Genomic DNA, 18,438 nt, shown 5'->3' with positions numbered 1-18,438 from the left:
TATGGTCTCAGAGAATCTCTCCACTGATTATTAACTACAAAGAGGAAACTGTACCATTGCAATAGAAAGACCTGGTGGCCGTCGCCTTAACCTGGAGGTCAAATTTAACACAGTGGGACAATCTGATGTTATGTGCCTTCTGATGTGATGCATTAAGAAACACATAACACCTCCTATATAGTATTCTTTTTAAAGATGTTTAGGGAATTCCCTGGTGGTCCAGTGGTTAGGACTCTGCACTTTCACTGCCGAGGGCCCAGGTTTGATCCCTGGTCAGGGAACTAAGATTTCACAAGCTGCGTGGTGCAGCCAAAAAAAAAAAGATGTTTAACCCGAATCTAATCATAAGGAAACAATCATGCAAATCCAGAATGTGGGAAATTAGCTAAGAAAACCGGCTGGAACTCTTTAAAAATTCAGTGTCATGAAAAACATAAATAAAAATAAAATGTGAGGGGACTGGTCTAAATCAAAAGAGATTAAAGAGACTCAACAGCCTCATGTATATGTAACACTTGATGAGATCAATGACCAAAAATTTGAAACAGCTATAAAAGATATTTGGGGGACAACTGGAGAAATTTGAGTATGAACTAAATATTAGTTTTTGGTTTTTTTTTTGCGGTTCGCGGGCCTCTCACTGTTGTGGCCTCTCCCGTTGCGGAGCACAGGCTCCGGATGCGCAGGCTCAGCGGCCATGGCTCATGGGCCCAGCCACTCTGCGGCATGTGGGATCTTCCCGGATCGGGGCACGAACCCGTGTCCCCTGCATCGGCAGGCGGACTCTCAACCACTGCGCCACCAGGGAAGCCCTAGATATTAGTTTTTTTAGTTGTGATAATGATATCATAGCTATGTCAGAGAATGTCTTATTCTTAAGTGATGCTGGAAAATTGAGGAGTGAAGTGTTTTGCTGTCTTCAACCTACTTTCAAATGGTTCCAGAAAATATGTAATATACATATGTGTACATATATGATATACATGGATGCTTTTACATATATAATATATATATATATGGCATGTATGGAGTGAAAAAATACTGATCAAAATCCAACCCATCACTTGAGGATACGGGGAGGGGGAAGGGTAAGCTGTGACAATGAGGTGGATAGACCTAGAGTCTGTCATACAGAGTGAAGTAAGTCAGAAAGAGAAAGACAAATACCGTATGCTAACACATATATATGGAATCTAAGGAAAAAAATGTCATGAAGAACCTAGGGGTAAGACGGGAATAAAGACACAGACCTACTAGAGAATGGACTTGAGGATATGGGGAGGGGGAAAGGTAAGCTGTGACAAAGTGAGAGAGTGGCATGGACATATATACACTACCAAAGTAAGGTAGATAGCTAGTGGGAAGCAGCCACATAGCACAGGGAGATCAGCTCGGTGCTTTGTGACCCGCTGGAGGGGTGGGATAGGGAGGGTGGGAGGGAGGGAGACGCAGGAGGGAAGAGATATGGGAACATATGTATATGTATAACTGATTCACTTTGTTATAAAGCAGAAACTAACACACCATTGTAAAGCAATTATACTCCAATAAAGATGTAAAAGACAAACAAACAAAAACAGCTTGCTAAGCACACTGATGTTAGATATTACTGGGTACCAAGAGAGTACAGAGGAGGAATACCTAACTCAACCGTAGATTGGTGAATTAGAGAGGACTTCCTGGAGGAGGCAAATGCCAGAGTCATAAGATAAGTAGGAGTAAGCCAGATTGGAGGGTGGGATGGTGGGGAGTGTGATGGAGACAAGCAGCAGCCAGGCGGAGGAGGAGAGGTGCGTTTATAAGAAGTTCATTATTGCTGGAGTGGAAGTGGAAAGCCAGGGACACTGAATGCTGACGCTTGAGAGCAGACGGAGGGCTAAACCAGAGATTCCTAGCTTGGCTGCTCATTGGAATCACCTGGGGACCTTTAACAAGCTATTGATGCCTGAGTCTCGATTTAAATGGCCTGTGGTGGGGCCTGGGTGTGGGGATTTTTAAGAGCTCCTCAGGTGATTCTGATATGAAGCCAAGTGGAGAAAAAGTCATGAAACTGAGTTAAGACTTGTTTCTGAGGGAACCTTGGCAGGAGTTGGGGGTTGATGGGATGCGTGGTCAGGTGGAAGGTCAGTTTGACTTCCAAGTTTGTATCTTGGTGACAGAGCGGAATCATGGTGCCACCAGCTACAGTAAAGAATCGGAGTTGGGGGAAGATGAGTTTAGTTTTGACTGCACAGTACCTGTGGGACATCCAGATAGAATTGTCCAGCAGGTAGTGAGATATAATTAAGATATACAGCATCGGATATACATCAACTGGTGGCATGAATGCCTATTGATATTTTCTGAGCCAGTGAAAGTAAATGAGATGATTCAGGGAGAAAATAAGACCTTTGAGGGTATTTGTTGTGTATAGTGTGTGTGCGTGTTGTGAGAGAGAGAGAAAGGAAAGAGAGGGATGTGCCAAAATGTTACCAATTTTCTGTTTAGGAGAAGGATACATGAGAGTTCTTGCACTATTCTTTCACATTTATTTGGAGACTTAAACACTATGAGAATGAAAAGAAGGAGGAGAAACAGGAAAAGGAGACAAACTAATGAGAGCTTGACCCAAGACCCAAGCAGTAGGTTTGGGGAGGAAGGTTGGAGCCATGAGAATTACAGAAATATTGGGAATCTGTCCCAGTCACCTGGAGCGACGTTAGGGAAGCAGGCCCGTCAGGATTTCCACTCCTGGTCAAAGATTACGTGATGTCCTTTCATCATGCGAACAGCGGCAACAATCACAACGACAGCACTTCAACTCACCACCCCGGGAAGCAGAGAGCCATGGAGTGGCTTTGAGGGAATGAGTTTAGCTCTTCTGAGGCTCTTTTCTGACAATGAGGAGATTGGAGCAGATGTCCTCCGAGGTCCTGTTTAACCTTCTCCAAATGCATAGTCACGGTTACGCTTCCTTACTGACGCTCCTCGGAGCCATCTGACCTAAGCATTAAAGGTTTTGTCACATGTGCCATGTCACTCTCTCAGTCCTGATTTATTTCTCCAGCCCTTTCTGGCCATCCTCTTTTGAGAGCCTGTCCCTGACAAGACGCAGTCCTCATTGAACTCCGCTCGGTAAGTGGAGCTCTAATAGCTGCCGACCCCTGACCCGGCCACCCCTTGACCTCATGGCAGGGCTTCTTCCCAGACTCTTGGATATTGTTTTCTATTAACAACTCTTCTGACTTTCTCTCTGTGCTAAAGCTAGCACACACTTATGATAGAAAAGTGGAAACTTTGGGAAATTATATAGAAGAAAATTTAAATTACTCACAATTCCACCATTTCCCAGATAGCCACTATTAAAATTTTTTCCGAATGCATGAGTGTGTATGTGTGTTACATAGTTGATCTCTTATCATCTACATAGTTTTGTATTCTGATTTCTTAACTTAATAACATATCTTGAGCACTCTCACGGAGGAGTGGGACAGATCGCCATTCTGTAATTCTTTTGCAGTTTCACAAGCATCAGATGTCATTTAGGAAGCTCATTTTTCATACCTCTCAAAATAATGAAACATTATGTTTTGAGAAATGTAATGTTAAAATTTAATGTTTAAATATATTTCTTTATCATTATATGATAATGATATAATTATCTCCTTATATAATTAAAAGATTCACTGTTTTCATATAAAGTGTTTTCCAAATGATTTGGCAACTCTGCCCATTTCTTCTGGTTCTGATGTAAGCCTGACCTGTTACATCATCACTGGTACTGGGGAAACACCAAGCTAGGGAAAGGACAAGAGAAAGAAATAGATTTAGAATTTCTCAGTTTATGGTACCATATCATTAATGGCAGATCTGAGACAGGCTGGGACCTGGAACCTGGGACCCTTTGCTGCAGTGCTTGCACCTGGACAAACATCTCAAGCAACAGAATACAAAGAAACTATAAGGGACTAAAAATAACTGTGTACATACACACTTGGGGCAAATTATGGATACCAAGATACACAAAGACCAAAAACCCAACTGCCACTTCTGAGGTATCGGGAGCAAAAGCAGGGTACCGCGCAAGATCCCTGCACACAGCACCGCCGAGGGGGTGGGCAGACCACCTAAGCCACTCCTCTGGCCCGACCCATGGATCCGCCCCTGCCCTTAGTCAATTTAAAGGATCAGCTCACCCCCCCCATCCCCCCCATCCCCGCCCAGAGAGCGAGCAAGGGCACCTGTTACTTGTTTTCGTTCCCTCCTGCTGCAGCACAAGTCCCAGTAAAGCCTTGCCTGAATTTCTCATCTGGCCTCTTATCAAATTCTATTGATTAAGGAGTCCAAGAACCCTGGTCGGTAACAGATCCATAGAACCAGTTCTGGGTGGTGTTGGTGCAATTTGTAGGGTGTGTGTGTGTGTGTGTGTGTGTGTGTGTGTGTGTGTGTGTGTGTTTGGTGAGTGAGTAGCAGGAGAGAGCCAAGTGGGAGGAGTAAGGCAATGAATTAAATATGATAGGTGTGGAGGCACACACGGTAACTATGGAGATTCCATCTCTTCCTTTCTTACTAATGCCAAATAATAAGGTCTAATTTTAATGTACTGTGTACATGTGTGTATGTGTGTATATGACAGCAGGGGTGGGGGAGACGTGAGGAGGGATGCATTCTAGAATCTTAAAAAAAAAACCAACAGAATGAATCACAAGCATTTCCTAACGTCATAAGTTAATTAAATTAAAACATCCTAACAGTTGACACATGGATATTCTTCAATGTCTCCAAGGAAGTACCCGAACCATTCACCAATTCAAGCATCTAATATTTTCATCCAAGAAGTTCAAACCACTTAATTCATCCTTATGGTCTCCCTGGGAATCAAGGAGAAAAAAGAAATTACTCTCCACCCCCTCTTTTATATACGTCTATATACACTTTCTGTTATGCACTTATCTTTGTAGAAAAGGAAACCCCATAAGCCAAGTACACCTCTCTGAAACCACTTCTAACCCTCATTAGAAGGTGCACATTCACTTGGAATTGTTGCCTACATACTCCTTGTCTTCCTGCATTTTTTCCAAATATACATATGTTGATGACCATCACACTTACTATTTTTAATGACTATATAATATTCTATTTATTGACATGCCATCGTTTATTCAACCATATCTTTATTGTGAGAGATTTAGGAGCTGTTTCTAAATTATTTTGAGCATCATAAGTAATACAGTGAATGCATCACCGTGCAAATATTTTTTCCTTTGGGATTCTTTACTTGAATCTGATGCTGGCTTTTATTATTTCACTTTTGCTATACTATAAACATATAATAGAATCTCTAAGTTGTTTGATTGATATTTACCTAATTTCTATCAATAATTTAGAATTAGATAGTTTAATTTCTATCGATGGTTTCTATCTATTTTCCTGTGTATAACTCTATTCTTATCCTTTCCTACTCTGGTCAATTGCCAGATAGAAGCTAATGATTAGCCATATACATTTTTATTAGATCCAGATTTTTTAGGAATGTAAACTTCTACGAACTATATTTGTCATGAATCATTTTCACATTCCGTGGTCTTCCTTTTTTAAACTTTGTTCAGTTACATTATTTCATATGATGTATTTTTAGATGTTAAGAAGGGATTGTAGAAGAATTTACTGACTCTTTCCCAATGATTTCTATTGCCCTTGGAAACCTCCATATCACCCTGGCAAGTCCTAACAACTGAATCCTCTGATATTAGGAAAAAAGCATTGGGTCAAGGTTGAAGTGGGCCCTGGGACATCCCAGAAACATGGCCTCCTCCATGGGGAACGTGGCTAAGAGCTGGACTGTCAGTCTCCAGTGTTATTGCTACTAGCACTCTGCTTTCCCACTTCCCTCTTTGTTCCAAAATAGTCATCGTGATGTCTCAGAACTAAGTCTCTGGCTGTCCCTTAAACCATGTGGCTAGGGACCAGCACTGGTTATTCCCAGAGCTGCCGGTGGGTCACATGGAGAAAGGAGCAAGGACAGCGTGTTTCCGTGACTCAGGCATGCTTGCTCCTGGCCACAGCGATGACACATTTGTCTCCTTTCCCATATCCTGAGCCTAAACCAGGCGTCATGCATTTCCCTGGCTTCAGCGTAGAGGTGTGAGACAGATCCTGGCTCCAAACAGAAGGTTATCTTTATGGTCATTTGAGTGTGTGTGTGTGTGTGTGTGTGTGTGTTGCCTGTCTCCCTGTATTCTCTGTTGTGTGTTGTGCTTGTGTAGCAGCCCCTTGTACACAGTCCTTGTTGGAATATGGAGTAATGGTGTTTGGAGAAATGCTTTGTCCCAGCAGCAGTGGGGAGGGAGGGTGTTCAAATGCTGAACCTCATTCACAGACCCAGTCATCCTGCTCAGCTCTGCTCAGTATGAACGAAGTAGGTTATCGCTAGTGGAACTGAGCTCTAATTCTGCTGAGGTGTCAATAACACGACCTGGGATGAGAACTCGTTATGATGCTGAAAAGGCTGGGAGGTACAGGTGGGCTCGAGAATGGGAGGGAAGGGGGGAAGAGTATGGGAATTACTGCGTTTCAAAAAAGGGATACTCTAAAGCTTTAAGATAAAAGAATAAGTGTTTTTTAAAAAACTAAAAAGGAAAATGCTGGGCTTCCCTGGTGGCGCAGTGGTTGACAGTCCGCCTGCCAATGCAGGGGACACGGGTTCGTGCCCCGGTCCGGGAAGATCCCACATGCCGGGGAGCGGCTGGGCCCGTGGGCCATGGCCGCTGAGCCTGTGCGTCCAGAGCCTGTGCTCCGCAACGAGAGGCCACAACAGTGAGAGGCCCGCGTACCGCAAAAAAAATAAATAAATAAAAAGGAAAATGCTAAGAGCTCTGAAACTCATATTACCAGTCTGAATTAGAGGGGTGCAAAAACCAGTGTTGAGGAGATGGTGAGAGAAAGCTGTTCACACATAAGCAGAGCGAGAAATTTCAAGAACAAGACACAGAAGGACAAGACTTGGGTCAAACACTGTGTAGAGAAAGAGTTCAGGAGGGTGGGTAAAGGGGGCGGGCAGGACATGGCTGTTACTGGCAGGACTGACCCTAGACAAAGAGGTGCACCCAGCCATTCTGCAGCCTAGCTCCCCGCCAAGAGCTCTCTAAATACAGTGCCACCAGTATCATTATCTGTTTAATATTTTTAATTGACTTTCTTTTTAAAACTCAAGCATCTAGTTTCATATTAAACAACCCTGTCTGGGAAATCACAGGTTTGATATGCTAGTTATATATTTTTCTAATACATATTAAAAAAACACACAATTAGTAAAGGGATGTATATATCTGTGAAGCACCTGAAGTAATCAGTATTGATTGATGGTATGCACACCATTCTTTGGAAAATCCATTCTCTATTCACCGCACAGCCCATGACTTAACCATCATCATTTCTTACTGGGATTAAATGAACAGCTCCCCTTTCCTGGTAAACTCTTTCTATCTACATCCCTTTCTCTGGGGAAAGTGTTGACCGACTCTTCAAGTTTCAACGTGGCCTTCACTTCCCGAGGAAATTCACCCCCACCCCCACCTGCTACCCCACTAGACTGGGGAAGATTTCCCTATCATATGATTCCATAGTTCCCCCTCTTTTTTTATTCACCAACTATATTTGCTACTATCACTTATTCTGTTATTCAGCCCTTCATTGGAGGTAAATTCTGCCAGGGTAAAGAAACGATAGCCTTTTTCTTTCTTTTTCTTTTCTTTTTTTTTCTGGTTTTTTTTTTTCTTTTTTGCCACACCATGGCTTGCAGGATCTTAGTTCCCTGACCAGGGATTGAACCCAGGCCCCAGCAGTGAAAGCACCAAGTCCTAACCACTGGACCGCCAGGGAATTCCCATGATAGCCTTTTTCATCATTCTGTTATCAGGGCCTACCACATTGTCAAGTACACTGTAGCACTCAATAAATAGTTGAATGAATCAATTCTACTGTATAGCACCTGTGGGCAATCCTCCCTTTTATCAAAATCTTTTCTCAGCTGACTTTCAATTTGTAAAATATTTAGATATTTAGATTTAGATATAAAAGAACTATAAAAGTCAAGTGCATAACTGGTCTGTTTGTACAGGCCAGCTAACCAGTGAGATATTTCTCTGCAGAGGATCTGCTCAGAGTTCCTCAAATCACACATGTATGGTGGAGTCATATGTTTTGCTTTAAAATAGAGAAGCAGTGAGTGGGGTGGTTGACAGCTATCTCTGGGCTTGGACTACTGGGTTTCAGTCCCACTTTCTAGCTGGGTAAACTTGAGCAAGTTATCTAATTTCCCATGGCTCAATCTTCCCATCTGTAAAATAGGTATAAAGTTGTACCTACTTCCTAGCTCTCTAAATGTTTTCAGTATGGTAGCTGGTACATAGTAAGCACTCAGTAAGTTATCATTATACCTTCCAGATGCCTTCTTTGCACTCCAATTTGTTAATATCTCTTCTAAAGTGTAACCAGTCAAAATTAAACCCCAAACTCTATTTAGTCTGACCAGGCAAAAGGTGCAAGGGGCCAACACCACCAAAGATCTAGACATTTTACTTATTTTAATACATTCTAAGACTACACTGTTTTTGTTTTTTAGCAGCCATATCATACTGTTGAGTTATATTGACCTTGCATTTAATAAAACCTTCAGACCTTTTTGTGTGAATTTCTGTCCAAATAGCACTTAACCTTCCTGTCTCTAGGCAGTTGATTTTTTTTTTTTAAACAGATACAGAACTTTTAAATTGTTCCTATTAGTTTTAATTTTGTTGGTTTGGACCCAGTGTTTTAGCTCATACAGATCATTTTGAAGTTTGATGACATTCTATTATCATATTTGTCATCATTCTTAGATCTACGTCATCTGTAAGTTTGTTAAATAAGTCTTTTATTTATTTATTTATTTATTTAATTTTTGGCTGCGTTGGGTCTTCGTTGCTGCGCGCAGGCTTTTCTCTAGTTGCGGAGAGCAGAGGCTACCCTTCGTTGCGTTGCACGGGCTTCTCATTGTGGTGGCTTCTCTTGTTGCGGAGCAGGGGCTATAGGTGTGTGGGCTTCAGCAGTTGTGGCATGCGGGCTCAGCAGTCGTGGTATGCGGGCTCAGCAGTCGTGGCCCGCGGGCTTCAGAGTGCAGGCTCAGCAGCTGTGGCGCACGGGCCCAGTTGCTCCACGGCATGCAGGATCCTCCCGGACCAGGGCTCGAACCCATGTCCCCTGCATTGGCAGGCGGACTCTCAACCACTGCGCCACCAGGGAAGCCCTTAATGTTATATTTGAATCATCTATAAAATTGGTGACCAGAAAAAGACCAAGGGCAAAATCAATATAACTTTAGGAAAGTCTCTGTAAATCAGCATCAATGGACCAGCAGCATTCTTCATGTGTAATCCATTCAGGGTACAAGTTTCCACCTGGTCTATAATCATTCTATAAAGAAGACAAAAATTACCACTTCTTAATAAATATGTCTGCAGGACTTCCCTGGCGGTCCAGTGGTTAAGACTCCAGGCTTCCACTGCAGGGGCCGCAGCTTCCGCTGGTTGGGGAACTAAGATCCTGCATGCCACTCAGCATGGCCAAAAAATAGGAAAAAAAAAAAAAGAAGTCTGCGAAAATGGGGCTCTAAGGATGTTTACTGAGGTACTGTTTGTAAAAGCAAAAAATAGAAAAAAAAAACCCTTAATGTCCAATGAGTCATTAATTAACTAATACATTTTTGTACAAACTTTCGATGAATTATTCTTTGTCATTGCAAAATAAAAAAACAGAATTCTGCAGATTCATGGTTTCCAAGCTTATTTTTAGCCATAGATATTGTAGAAATTTGGTGGGGTTTTCCCTCTAGTTTTTATTCACTCTTCTAATAATATCACTCTGACTTTCTTCGGGGAAAATTTCCCTTTCTCACTGGGTACTTTTAGTGAAACTATCTAATAAGGTATCTTTTGCTTCCCTAGCCAGAGGGTGTATACCTGGCCCAACCTAGGACAGTTGGGTTGGTTCTGTCTTCTAGCACATAAAGGACCAAAGAAAAGTTGGAACTGATGCATCACAGCAGTCATGCCCTGATCCGAATGGCTATTAATTCCTGCTGCCAGGAGCCCAGAGCTCCCCTGGCTCCTGCCCTTTCTGATTCTGATTTTTCACCTATGCTTTTTATTTGGTGAACTACCCATAACTTTCTAATGAATTGCATTTTTCTTAAGTTATCCAGTTTTAGTTTCGGTTGCTTACAATCAGAAACTCTAACTCTAGAACCCTTAAAAAAATTTAAAGACATTTTAAAAATCCCAATACGTAAAACAAAATAAAACAAGAGTGCTCTTGCATATGGGAGGTTTACCCAGTTGGCTACCCCTTGCCTGTACAACAAACTGATAAGGCTCTAAGTGTAAAATGTCATCTTTCATAGACATAAAATCTTCTCTCTTTGTTGATATAAAAAACAACAAAGAGCCCCATTTTCGCAGACTTTTTTTTTTTCCTATTTTTTGGCCATGCTGAGTGGCATGCAGGATCTGTCTCTATATCCTACAAGTTCTTTTCGCTGTTTATTTGTTTTGTGTTTTGTTCTCTTTCATGTTAGATGCTTTTCTTAAAGGTCTGATTGGCTGATAGTTTATATTTAAAAGCAACTCACTAAAATGATTATCAGAAATGTAGATGGTCAGGGTTTGTACCTGTTTTCAACTCTACCCTTTACATCTGAGGTTCTTAGTGCCTTTGATTCCTAAGCCTTTCTGGGCTTCTGCTGCCTAAATTGTCTTTCATTGGCATCTTCTGTAGGCACCTGCTTTCAGCTTATTTTTCTCTGCCAAATCAGTTACCACTCGTCAATTTATTTTTCATCTTCCAAACATTTGTTGTCATTATTAATCCTTTTATCTCCTCTCCTAATTTCTTTATCCTTATGAATTTTTATCTTTCTTGTTCCCTTAGTGTAATTTTAGTGTTTTTCAGTGGAAAGGAAGCAGAGGTAATAGTTGGGGGTTATTAAACTAGAAAACTATCTACCTTTACTATAATTACCATGTTTTATTTTTACACTAAAAGCAAATAAAGATATTTTTAACTCTAAAGTTAACAGTTTTTATAACAATCTCATGTTGTCCACCAATGGCCTGCAAATCTATCAATTGATTCAAAAAGGAAAAAAAAGATGGGTACTATGATTTGTCCTTAACAAGTTCATGCTGGCTCCAGCTGTTCACTTAATTACTTTTTAGGTGTTCACAGCAAGCAACTCTGTTTAATCAGGGGATTCTATTAATTGTCAATATTCACCACCAAGCTGGTAATTAGCAGAACCTACTCTTTCCTTTCATACAAAGTCAACCCAGTTTCAAGTCCTCTCTAGTTTCTCATGCATTTTTAAAGTTTATTGATAGCTGCTTTGCAATCCGTTTTCCAAGTCTTCTTAGCATCTTAGGAAGAAATTTGTCTAGACATGGGGGGTTTTGGTAATTAATTTTAAATAAATTAAAAAATTTTAAACGTATTAAAATAATTAACTTTATTAAATTACTTTGCCTACCTTAGGCTTTAATTCTCTCTTTGCAATGTTTGTTCTAAATCCTTTCCATTTAAGGACTACAGTAGACTTTTCCTGGGGGGAAAGGAGTGGGACCACCTAGCATCTAAACATCCTTCTTATCTGAGGGAATCCAAAAGATGTGGGAGACAGAGCTCCACCTCCCACTGTGGAAACCAAAGGGGACGGCTCTCCTTGTTCTCCACCAAAGGTATTAGCATGTGATCTAGGCTCAGTGAGCCAGATGCTACTGCGCAGGATTTTTAATATTGAATGAGGAATGTGAAGACACAGAAGGTGAGAGGTTTTATTTGTTGTCGTTTCGATGGTAGAAGAGTTTAGAGTACAGATGTGGGGAGGGGGCATCCTTTGTGACACCAAGAGTGACAGCAGCCAGCAGTGGTGGTGCCAGTGATGGTGGCCTTATTCTGGTGGCATGATCTTGATCGTATTTGCATGCCCAATCTCTCTTGGTTCCTGGCTGGGTTTTGATCTTCGCCTTCCCGTTGACTCTGTGATCCTATACCATTCCAAGGAATTTCTTTTCTAAGTTAGCCGGAGTTAGTTTATGTTATCTGGACCAAGATCTTTGAGTAGTACAGAGAAATTGGTGCTGGGAGATGGTTGCAGGCAACAGAACCTTGGGGAAATGGATGAGACGGGGAACCTGCTAGCTGGTTACTTAATACCAAGAGCAGAAAATATTCTGTTAGTCTAGAGGGATGATATGTCCGTGACATAAAATGGTAGGAAAAATTAAAAGATAAATAAAGTCTCTGATTGCTGCTCATTAGAAGCAACTATTTGCTCCTGCCAAACCAGGAGAGTCAAAAAGAATTAAAGGACTACAGGATGGTGTCACTTCTTCTGTTGCATCTAGTTTGCTTAAACAAAAATAAACGGCAAGCTCAAATCCTTAAATTTTCAGATCATAATACAAATTGTAACGTTTTCTAAGACTGTACAAAAAAGAAACTCATTTCTTACAGCTGCATGACCGAGATAACTGAAAGCCAGACTCCATGAGTTGTCAGATTACAAAGTCCACTGAATTTACAGCCTCACCAGGTCTCTTATGTGAAAGTTAGGGCATTGATCAGGAAAGTGCTGTACCTCAAGAACTACAGTGGGGATATATGTGAATATCTGAAGAACTTGGGGAACCCTGTACCCCTAAACCTCACTGAGCCTCCATCATCAGCCATATCTAATGAGGTTATTATTGCTTTCCATGAAGATCCACCGAAGGGAGTCACCTTACTGAAGGAAGCCAATTATCCTGTGTTCTACCCCCTTCACTCCTCATTATCTCCAAACATTTGACTAAAATTAGGTACCAGCACACCCAAGGGGCCAATTACAAGGTATAAACTGGGATTAGGGATCAGCACACACACATACACAGATGCACACACCAAGATTTGCTAATTTACATGAAAATGGGGGAAACACACATGAGGATGGATTTTTCTAAGGAGGAAAAAACAAAACTTAGATTCAGGCTGAATTTATCGACAAGGGTGCATTTGCTAGAAATTTGAATTTAACATCTTGGCTTGAGTAGTTGGAAGTGTTTCTAAGTATTTTCTTCGTGGGTTGCCTAAAACCTAGTCACAATAGAGAATGCTAAACAAAGCTGAGGTACAATGTGGTATAACGTTGAGGAAGAAATTCAAAGACATTGGAAGATAGAAATATTGGAGGGCATTTATCATGTCTTCTTTCTATGTCTCTAAGGAGGCCCAGAAAAAGCTCATGAAAGAAACCTTTGAGAGTGCTTTAGTGGCTACTCTAAGTAGGCCAGGAATGCCTGTGATATGCTACAGATGAAAAGCTCCTCCCCCTCTTATTTCAATCACAGTGGACAGATCCTGGCTCAGCAGAGGCTATATGGGCACTTAATTGCCAGTGATATGGGGACATAATTGCCATCTGGGGCAGCAAGGTCAGCATGAAGTTTCAGACCTTCACTTTTTTTTTTTTTATCATGAGTCCTCAGTACCAAAATAAATAATTAGCCACTGGGATCCCATTTGATTTAAAATATATTTTTAAAAATAAATAATTTAAAAATTATTATTTTGAATAAATAATTCAAAAATTTCAAAACCAAACTCCAATCAAAAACATTTGATTCAAGTCAATACAATAGAGTGACAGCCCCACATCCAATTACTAGATCCAAGATTCCATGAATAAAGGGAAAGCCTGGGTACTTTTGAGGAACAACACTGCAGCCACCACAAGTAAAACAGTTTATATTTCCTCTACCCTTTCCCAAAGGGAATTGTGGCCATTTACCGAGGTAACTTGAGGGGAAGTAAAAGGATCATTTATGGGTTATTGGACATTGTCTTTGAGCTAACACTAATTCTTCAGAACACTTAATACTGCTATTGCCCACTGGTTGGAGTGGGGCTTATGGGAGCCAGCTCGTAAGTGGAATTTTGACCAGAATCTACTTCACAGTGGGCCCTAGAATCCCAGAGAAATCCCACAGTTATTTCCTCAGTTCTTGAGTTTCGAGTTGGACTAAACAGTCTCAGAGATTGGCATAATCATAGAAATGGATTCCTCACCTGTGGAATAAGGCTTATTAGGTAAACAGGGCCATGTCGAAGTACCTGCAATCCCTCCTACTAAACAAACAAACCAAAAAACAGTCAAAAGCAATACTACCTCCCCAAGGAAGTCATTAATACAGTTGCCACCATAATAGTCTTGTTAGATGCACGGTACAGAGTTCTATCATATTTCCATTAACTCTTTAGTTGAGATAGTGAAGAATCTGGCTGGATCCTGAGGATAACATGGGTCCTCAGTACCCCTGGTTTATTATAAACTTAACTAGGTGATGCCTCCGATTGTATCTGCTGTTCCAGTTGGGGTCTCCTACTAGATCAAAACAATGTGGACTTTGGTACCCAGAAGACTGCAGCTTATCCCTAATGTTCTAATGTTTTTTTATCCCAGTAATTAGAAAACACCAGAGAAAAAGGTTGTTTTCACCTGGTGGAGAAACACACCATTTTCCTCAGCACTATGTCATCTCTCTGTTTCTGTACTACAATTTAAATGCATAAGACACTGATTGTCTTTCTATCCCATTGGACATCATGCTACAGTAAAATATGGATGACATCATGATGATCAGATATGGAGACCCAGAAGTATCAGGTACCCTAGGTACCTTGGTAAAAACAAACAAAAACAACAACAACAACAACAAAAAAAAAAAACATGAAAGAAAGAGGGAGGCAGGAAAATTCTAAGAAAGTACAGGGGTCTGTTGCCTCAGGGATTTCTAGAGGTTCAGTGGAGACCCCTATGGTTTTCCATCAATCTACGACCTCTTCAGCAAGCAACTGTTGTCTTTGTAAGAGATACTTCTCAGCCTGCTTCTGAAAAAGCAGTGAATGTCAACTGTGGAGCACCTGGTGACAATGCTATCTTGAGCTGTCCATCATGAACTTGGTATCATCTGAGCCACAATGCCATAAGGTTGGGTGTGGTTAGCAGCACACTAGAAAGCAATGTGTATGAGAAAATGTCCAAGCAGGTCCTGAAAGCACAATAAATTATTTGAGAAGTTTGCTCACACTTCCAGTATGCCAATTTCTGCTGCCTTGCTGCCCCTTCCTCAACTCCATGATCTCATATGGAGTTAGTTCCCTACTAGCCAAATCTAGTAGCAACCCCACTCAGATTAGTCCCAAAGGACAGTGGAGATGAAATATACTCCCAGTAGGCAGAACTTCACACAGCATATCTCTATCCAAAAGAAGAGATAACCTGAAGTAAGAATTTACAATGAGTCATGGGCAGTGTCTGGTGTTTGGGCTTTATGGTTAGGAACTTGGAACGAGACTGAAGGAGAATTTTGAGGAAGAAGTATTTGGACTGACATCTTGGTCAGAAATAGCACTGAAGTCATTTGGGGAAGAAGAATGTGGAAAAACCTAATGGAATGGACCCAATTAATCAGGTGAACAGATTACTCACTCTGAGAATATCATTCAGGTTCCTTCCCAAGCTACCCCAATGCCTGCTCAGTGGGATCAAACAAAGTGGCCAAGGTGGTAGGGATGGAGGCTGTACATTGACCTGACTACAGGGAAATTTCCCCTACCAAGTCCATTTTCACTTGTGCTTCCTTCCCTGGTATACTAAATACTTTAATTTATCTACTTCAGGTAAATTCTCTCTAATTTCCTCTTCCTGTCTTGTCTACTATTTTATATAGCATATGCTGGTATTATTTAAAATAATCATTTAATATATAAATATATAAATATTGAGACAAGTCATGATGAAATAGAGGAACAATGGATATCACTCTGAGACGCTACACTTGGAGCTGAATTCAGTAACTGACAGGCTAGGACTTTCTCCTCTTGGGAAGGATATAGTATATTTTTAATTGTAGGAGGAATTGTTGCATTATATTAAGTAGGAATGCTTTTATGCTGGAAATTTGGGAAGGAAGATATATGTGGATGTTTGGCTCCCCAGGATCCAATCCTTTCAAGCGTACATGAAACATTCTCCAGGATAGATCATATATTGGGCCACAAAGAAGTTTTTATGTATATATATATATATATATATCACATTTTCTTTATCCATTCATCCTTTGATGAACACTTAGGTTGTTTCCATATCTTGGCTATTGTGAATAATGCTGCAACAAACATGGGAGTGGAGATATCTCTTCAAAATACTGATTTCATTTCCTTCAGCTATACATTCAGAAGTGGAATTGCTGGGTTGTATGGTAATTCTATTTTTTTATTTTTTACACAACTTCCATGCTGCTTTCCATGCTGGCTCTACCAATTTACATTCCCACCAACGGTGTACAATAGTTCTTTTTTTCTCCACACTCTGACCGACTTCTGTTATCGCTTGCCTTTTTGATAATAGCCATCCTAACAGACGTGAAGTGATATCTCACTGTGGTTTTGGTTTGCATTTCCCTGATGATTAGTGATGTTGAGTACGTTTTTAGATACCTGTTGACCATTTGTATGTCTTCTTTGGAAAAACGTATATTCAGATCCTTTGCCCATTTTTCTTTTTTTTTTTTTTTTTGGCCGCACCATGTGGTTTGCGGGAGCTTAGTTCTCCGACCAAGGATCTAACCCGAGCCCCCTGCAGTGGCAGTGTGGAGTCCTGACCACTGGACTACCAGGGAATTCCTTTGCCCATTTTAAAATCAGGTTAGTTGTTATTATTATTATTTGCTATTAAGTTGTATGAGTTTCTCATATATTTTAGATATTAACCCCTTATCAGATATATGGTTTGTAAATATTTTCTCCTATTCCATAGGTTTCCTTTTCATTTTGTTGATTGTTTCCTGCTATACAGAAGCTTTTTAGGTTGATGTAGTCCTATTTGTTTATTTTTGCTTTTGCTACCTGTACTTTTGGTGTCATATCCAAAAAATTATCTCCAAGACCAATGTGCAGGAGATTTTTTCACTATATTTTCTTCTAAGTTTTACAGTTTCAAGCCTTATGTTTAAATCTTTAATCCATTTTGAATTAATTTTGTGTACGATGTAAAATAAGTGTCTAACTTCATTCTTTTGCATGAGGATATGTAGTTTTCCCAGCACCATTTGTTGAAGTGACTTTTCTTTCTTCATTGAATGGTCTTGGCATGCTTGTTGAAAATCATTTGATCATACATGCGAGGGTCCATTTCTGGTCTCTCCATTTTATTCCATTTGTCTATATGTCTTTCTTTATGCCAGTACCACACTGTTTTGATTGCTATCACTTTGTAATATAACTTGAAATCAGGAAGTGTGACGTTTTCAATTTGTTCTTCTTTCTCAAAATTGCTTTGACTATTCAGAGTCTTTTCTGGTTCAATATGAATTTTAGGGTTGTTTTTTTCTATTTATGAGAAAAACGCCATTGGAATTTCAGTAGGGATTGCATTAAATCTGAAGATCATTTTGGAAACTATGGGCACCTTAACAATATTAAATCTTCCAATCCATGAACATGGATGTCTTTCTATTTATTTGTATTTTCTTTAATTTTTTCAAGCAGCATTTTGCAGCTTTCAGAGTCTAAGTCCTAGAACTATTTTTATCTCTTTTCTGACATGTCATATTTCTGTCTTGACTTACCTTCTCTCCTAGAGTGTCAGTTTTCTGAATGGCAAGGACATTCTTAGTTGTCTCTCCTCACTGTGTCTAACAGAGTCTCTTGCATGTAGCAGGCTCTCGATAAATGCATGTTCTGTAAATTAGAACACAAATGAGTCCTAACCTAACAGACATCAGATATTAACAGGTTCAAAATCAAATTGACTTTTTGGGTATGTGCATGTTGGCCTATAGATGTCTGAGCTTCTCCATTATTTTCACCTGAGAATTGCTGAGCATCCTCTCATGAGACTGAAGTGATCTGTCATCCCTGAGCCAGAAAAGAGAAAACTGGGCTAGAGATTTAGAAGCTGATAATTGGGACTGATTATCAAAGAGGAGTCCTGCAGCCGGGCAGAGTCCAGGGAGGGGGAAACGGGCCAGGGATTCCTAACTGCAGGGCTGCCAAAAGCTGAGCCGATGAGTGTAAGTCAGCATCATTTGGGGGAGAAGGAGGGGTGATTTCAGGGTCCAACGTCAATCTGAGGCAGTGAATAGACAAGGCCAGGGAGACTGGGTTTGGCTCAGGCAGGCCAGGGTAACTTCCTCGGAGAGCTGGCATCTGGCCCCAGTGAGGTCCTCGGGCTCTTCCTCCTCCACCGGCTCCACTTTCAGCTCTTAGAGCTCAGCATCTCATATGTCTTTCTGTTTTTTTCCCCAGTAGCCAGGTTTGCAACTTTCTGGAGCTGTTTTTCTTCCTCTCCTCCAATTTCATTTAAACTTTTCTTTAACCAGGTTGGCC

At 40.7% G+C, this 18,438-nt stretch overlaps 1 non-coding gene across 1 annotated transcript; it reads left to right on the top strand.

Moving 5' to 3' along the window:
* The first annotated feature begins 208 nt into the window (after nucleotides 1-208).
* On the top strand, nucleotides 209-281 carry TRNAE-UUC (transfer RNA glutamic acid (anticodon UUC)). Its single transcript has one exon. It is a non-coding gene; the product is annotated as a tRNA-Glu (tRNA).
* Nucleotides 282-18,438: the final 18,157 nt, after the last annotated feature.

This window comes from Globicephala melas, chromosome 12 (assembly GCF_963455315.2).
Source record: "Globicephala melas chromosome 12, mGloMel1.2, whole genome shotgun sequence".
Taxonomy (NCBI): domain Eukaryota; kingdom Metazoa; phylum Chordata; class Mammalia; order Artiodactyla; family Delphinidae; genus Globicephala; species Globicephala melas.
This window is presented reverse-complemented; position numbering and strand designations above follow the sequence as displayed.